This window comes from Oncorhynchus nerka, linkage group LG14 (assembly GCF_034236695.1).
Source record: "Oncorhynchus nerka isolate Pitt River linkage group LG14, Oner_Uvic_2.0, whole genome shotgun sequence".
Classification (NCBI taxonomy): Eukaryota; Metazoa; Chordata; class Actinopteri; order Salmoniformes; family Salmonidae; genus Oncorhynchus; species Oncorhynchus nerka.
The window spans coordinates 51,291,497-51,297,446 of record NC_088409.1 but is presented as its reverse complement, the minus strand read 5'-3'; the positions used below and the strand labels follow the sequence as shown (position 1 = coordinate 51,297,446).

The window sequence follows — 5,950 nt, the reverse complement described above, 5'->3', positions numbered from 1 at the left end:
ATCCCGCACTGCAACATTATTGGGGGTCAGGGTTGGGACACAGTTTGTGTGGTCCAAGGCAACTAAAAATGACCTGAATCTAAGTAAAACAGGCCTATGTTTATAAAAGATAAGACCTTAGAATGTGTTTAAACTGATTTGTAGATCCAGACATTCCATTAAATCATTGCACACATGATAGAGCACACTGAAACACTGGACCAAGCAGTGCTTTATCCGTTTTTGTGGGGCTACGTAAGCTCATACTTTTGTGGCTCTAAATAGCATCAGGGGGAAATTGGTCCTTGACCATTAATTCTGACATGATTAGCCTACATAGGGGAAGTGAAAATGTATTGTAGTAACTTATCAAATGTTGCCTTCATGGCAAAACTAAAATAATGTAGCAAATACCTGTTCGCATTGGAGCGTGCGCGCATGCAGCGTACATTCCCTAGACTTTGTATCATGATGGAGCAAAACTTGCAGTCGAACAACCTATCGGGAGTTTAGGTTTTGGTAATCTGTGCTCTGCGTCTATCCAATCACAGATGTCTGTCTGTCTGTCTGCTCTGTAGTCTCGCGCGACACTAACAGAAGTCATGGCTGCGGTACGGAGCAGCAAATTTCTACACAAGTGTGTTGCATCTCCAACGTGGAAAGACTCTGCATCAGTCATCTTCTTACACGGCTCAGGTGTTTACATTTTGCAATGCTCTCGGTGTTTAGTGACATTAATTCAACAGTAACTACGCTGAACTAGCCTCATAATAACTGGGCGTTTTAGTAGGTTACCTACCTATAGCCTAGCCTGTAGCATAGCCAGAGTACATTCAAATGAGATACTGATAGCTTTTGTACTGTGATGGACAGACAGGACTGTCTTTGAACTTCATAACTATACAAACTATGTGGCTTCAACGCAACTCTGAGTTATGATATGGCCTACTGTGGCAAATTAATAAGGTAGATAACAGTAGCTACGTAGATAAATTCAATTGAGTGGTCAGCATTGGGAAATGTTATTCTCTGGCCTTGATCACGAGGAAAAAAACAGAATGCTATGCTTTTATATCAGATATCTCCCAGATAAAATGAATGTTAAATAAAATAATCTATCAAATATTTAAAAACAAATATTATAGTAAAATTATTTTAATCGAAAAAAAATGTGAGCAACTCAACGACAAAAAATATAATTGTGGCATCACCAATATTATTCAAAATACGGTTTATGCCAACAACAGTCAGCAACATGTGAAAGGGATGTTAGTGACACCATTATTCTGCTCTGTAAGCCTAGTGACTGGTGAGTCAGTTATATTGGCTAACTGTTCACTTCTGCCATGCAGAAGCCACTGGACAGTGAGTGCGAGCATAGGTCAAAGAGGTTTCGTTACCAGACCTGGCTTTCCCTCCACATCAGAGTGGTATATCCCACAGTCCTAGCCAGGTAAATGCCCTATACAGTCCTGCAGTCAAGCTGCTGAAACCCCTCAACGCGGGTGGGTATAATTTGTGGAACGTTCCAACAGGAATCTGTTCCAAAAACTTTGTAGATAAGGTTGCCAACAAACAACGTATACAAAGTTGTATAGCGGCATATTAAGATACAGGGTAGGGAGCGGGCTATTTCATTACGTTTTTCACTCATCACGTTTATTCCGGAAAAATGTTTGTCCTCACTCTGGTAGCCTAAACATTAAGAATAAGCTGCGTGGTGAGTTGATGCCTATTCAGCAGCTAGTTAGCTAGGTGAAGTGATCATGCTACTTTGTATGCTTTGTTTGTTGGCAACCTTGTACTTTACAAAGTTTTTGAAACAGGTCCCTGTTGGAACATTCCACAAATTATACCCACCCCCTCAACACACAGACAAAGCCCTTCAACTGTCATCGTTAAAATAACTTAACTAACCCAGACAAGTAGAACATCTGGGCATGTATTCATAAAGCATCTCAGAGTTGATCTAGGATCAGTTTAGCCTTTTAGATAATAATGATTACGATTATATATCCTAGATCAGCAATGCTACACCGATGCTTTATGAATATGGGCCCTGAACAGCAATTTAAATAGGCTACATAGCCTAATACCCCTTTCACACTACCGTGCCGAGATGAATGGACCATGTGAGTAGACCATTTCCATGCCAGTGTGGTTCGGGTCAGCACGATATTGTGGAAAGCTGTAAATCTTCTCATCCTCCCAGTTGATCCTCACTGCCCCAACCTTTCCTCGTTACCTAACCAAACTTTGAATCTTGTTCTGTTTTCTGTTGACCCCTCAGGCCATACACACCCATGCGGGGGGTTCTGTCCAATGTGTGGTTTGACCACTACAAAATCTGGAGCACTTGGAGTCTATAGACGCCATGGCCAACTCCCTGGGAGCGGTCATACAGGTGGAGGTCAGGGCAGGAGTACCTAAACACAGGATGATCATAGGTACTGTGTCTCTCTCACACACACACACACACACACACTACTTCTGCTGCTACTAGAGCTGTCTTACTTAGCCTGTTTTATTTCCCTGTCTCTTTCTGGCTGTATGTCAGATTTGGCTGTATGCTTTCTCCCTCACTCGTTGCCTTCCTCATGACATCCTAACTCCATGACCCCCCCTGAATGTGTCTGTTATGCACCCCTCCACTTGCCCATTTGCTTGATCTCGCTCTCCACACACATCACTCTCTCTCTCTCTTGGCCTTGGTGTTCTCAACTCCCTCTGTCATGATATAAAATGAAGAATGCAAGTTATCAGGTTTCTTTATCCTTTTATACGCTGCCAATTATGAACCGTAAAAGTATTTCCGGAGTGATTCTCAGGTTCTGCAAATCCTTTTCCCCAAATATTTTGGTTATCAGGTTCGCGTGTAAATAACAATGACATAAAACCGCTCAGATCAAGTGCCATAAACACTATTTTAGAACCTAGGTAAGAGTTCCCACGGGAAATATGTGGGGGGGGGCATCGCAACGTTTTATGTCTTTGTAAGAGAACGAATGATAGCCGTCCATGAAAGGGGAAACCGATGGGAACAGTGGGAAAAGGGTTAACCTACAAGCCCTGAAATATATACATTTACAGAAATAGTTGTGAGTAGAAAAAAAGAGCTGAGCGTTTGTGTGAAAGGCCCAGTGTGGAACGCCAGAAAAGCCCCTGAACTCCACTCCCAGAGAAAGTGATTCGAAAAACACATGTTCCTGAGAGACTGCTGAAATATTATCTTTCTAAATCATAACATTTTGTCATTAACTATAAATACCCATTGGAGTCACTCGGCATACTGGAGAAACGAAGTGGTCTGTACCCAGAGTCCACTTGCAGGGCTGACGGACTGACAAGCGCCAGATCTTTCCGTGGAAAAAAAGTTTTTCAAGGAAAATCCACTGCCGCAGGCTTTTGGGTTTATGTTTTTCACTCTTTAAGAAAAGCACGGATTTGCTGGGAAATCTCAGGAAAGAGAAGCTATCACCACAGTCGTGATTTCACACATATAGGCTCGCGCACACACCGAAAACACACAGCAGCACTGTACCAAACAGCACCACGGAGGGGTTTAAGAAAGAAGGAGACATTAGAATGTGAATGTATGATTGAGGTTTGTTATCGTGGATTGGAATGAGAGATTGAGAGTATACCAGAAAGACGGTCTCAAAGTACACACTCTTAGAAAAAAAGGTTCTTCAGCTGTTCCCATAGGAGAAGGCTCTGCCTGGTCCCAAAAGTGTTCTACCTAGTACCAGAAAGGCTTCTACAAAGGGTTATCCTATGGGGACAGCTAAAGAACCCTTTTATGTTCTAGATAACACCTTTTTTTCAACGAGTGCAGCCGGTGAAGTAAAGAAAGAAACCGAGAATCTCATGGACAAATGTTTTATTCATTGGGCAAAGCGTGTGAACTCCCCCTTCCCCTCATATCTCCGTTCTTCCCTCCCCCCTCTGACAGGATGATGGGTACTTGCACACTTTCCCAGATGTACGCTGTGTGCCCAGATGTACCCAGATGTGTGAGATTAAGGATGGGCTCGTGAACGGATGCCGACTCCTGAGGAGCGAAAAAGCTGATGATGTGGAACTAAGGAATGTTTTTTCTTTTCTTTCGCAGTCAAAGGCAGAGTATTTTCCACTTCGGACCGCTTAAACTGCCAGGATGGCTTAAGCTACTGTTACTCATACATAATAATAAATGAATATATTTATTATTATGTCGCTACATTATATTATTCCCAATATGCACCGTTGAAAAATGTGATCTTCCCGTGAAAAGCACTTGGGATACAATATTCGATACACATTTTCAGTGAATACCTGCAGAAAGAGACCTAATGGACCCAGTACAATGACATGTTCTGTTTTGTCTTGTTCCTCGTCCAAAGGGGGTTTCTCTATGGGCGGAGCTATGGCCCTCCACCTAGTGTGCCGTTATCACCGTGGCGTAGCAGGAGTCTTTGCTCTGTCCATCTTTCTCAACGAGGACTGTAGTATATCAGGTAAGGGAGGCGCTCACTGGGCATAATGTCCTGTCCAGGCAATATTCTAAATCTTAACTAGAGCGCCGGAAATCTACAACTATCTAGTAAACTGTCCTTTGAACGACAGACAGTGGTAGAGAAATATTGGTATATTGATATACAGTGTCCCAATTCAAAGATGCTCCATGTCAGTCCCAAGACCTTGCATTTATCTGGAGTTGGCTGCACTTGGTTCTGACAGCGATATTGGACCTATAGTGTGTGCTAGTAAGCCGTCTAGAAGTATCTGACTGACTCTTCTCCCCCTGTTAGGCTGTGGAGGAGAGGGCAGGGGCGGGGAGCCCCCTCCCAGAGCTGTTCCAGGGCCATGGGACAGGAGACGAGTTGGTGTTCCATAAGTGGGGAGGAGAAACTACGGCAGTGCTGAAGAAGGCTGGGATGACGACCACCTTCCACCTGTTCCAAGGTCTCCAGCACCAGCTCTTCCGGCCAGAGATTGAGCTACTGCGCTCCTGGATCCTCACCAAGCTGCTCCAGGATCCTCACCAAGCTGCTCCCGGATCCTCACCAAGCTGCTCCCGGATCCTCACCAAGCTGCTCCCGGACAGTCTAGATGCTAGTGGGCAGTGACCAGTCAGCCCCACACCACTAAACAGACACATTAACCATATGTTATTAACACGTTAATAACACGTTCACACTATTGAGCTGATTTAAACTGGGCCAAACCAAACTGTACTGCGCTGGCCTGGTAGAGAGCATTGCCTGTAGTTTCTGGAACAAAGCTGGAAAAGCGAGCCAACACGGTTTGGTCGGTATTATAGTGTGGAAGGGATATTAACGTGCTGAGTGGGCTGTGGACCACCTCACAACCACTGTTGGACATAATACCGTTTTTTTTTTTTAAATTAAGTGTCAATAAAAAAAATGTTTCTGCTTGGACACTGTCCGTTGTGCCTGCTTAGTGTACTCAACAGCTGTGTGGTTCCCTTCAAAAGAGAACATGTGATAGTTGAGTGTGCTTATAACCACTCCCTCTGCACTAGTACAGTCTCCACTCTTAACACTTCAGCCTCGTCTGTCTGTCTATGATAGGATATGGGAGCATGCTCTGCCTCCACCCCTATAGTCTTTAACTAACACTGGAGTCAGATTAGTAATGTTTCTGTAGAGAGAACAGGAATTGTTAGGTCAATCTTTCGCTCGCTCGTTTTTTTTTATACACCATTATCGTTTTGTGCTGGGAAATGTGTTGAACATGTGTGGGGACGGAGGGAGCTGTTCTGTTTGCTCAGTAGTTCTGCTCCGTAGAACACATCGCTTCATTGATGGTTAGTGGGAGGAAGCGGTTAGCTATTCCTCCCTTCTTCCGCCCAGCAGCCTCTCGCTCAGCGTTGGGCTTAAGGTAGTCCGGATGTTGGGCTGCCTTCACTAGTATAGGGCTGCAGGCCAGGGTAAAAACACAGGAAGATCATGAGTGAGCAGTAGTAACA

The 5,950-nt window shown here is 44.1% G+C and overlaps 1 pseudogene; it reads left to right on the top strand.

The window, feature by feature from the left end:
* Positions 1-552: 552 nt before the first annotated feature.
* On the top strand, positions 553-5,399 carry LOC115141420 (lysophospholipase-like protein 1; annotated as a pseudogene).
* Positions 5,400-5,950: the final 551 nt, after the last annotated feature.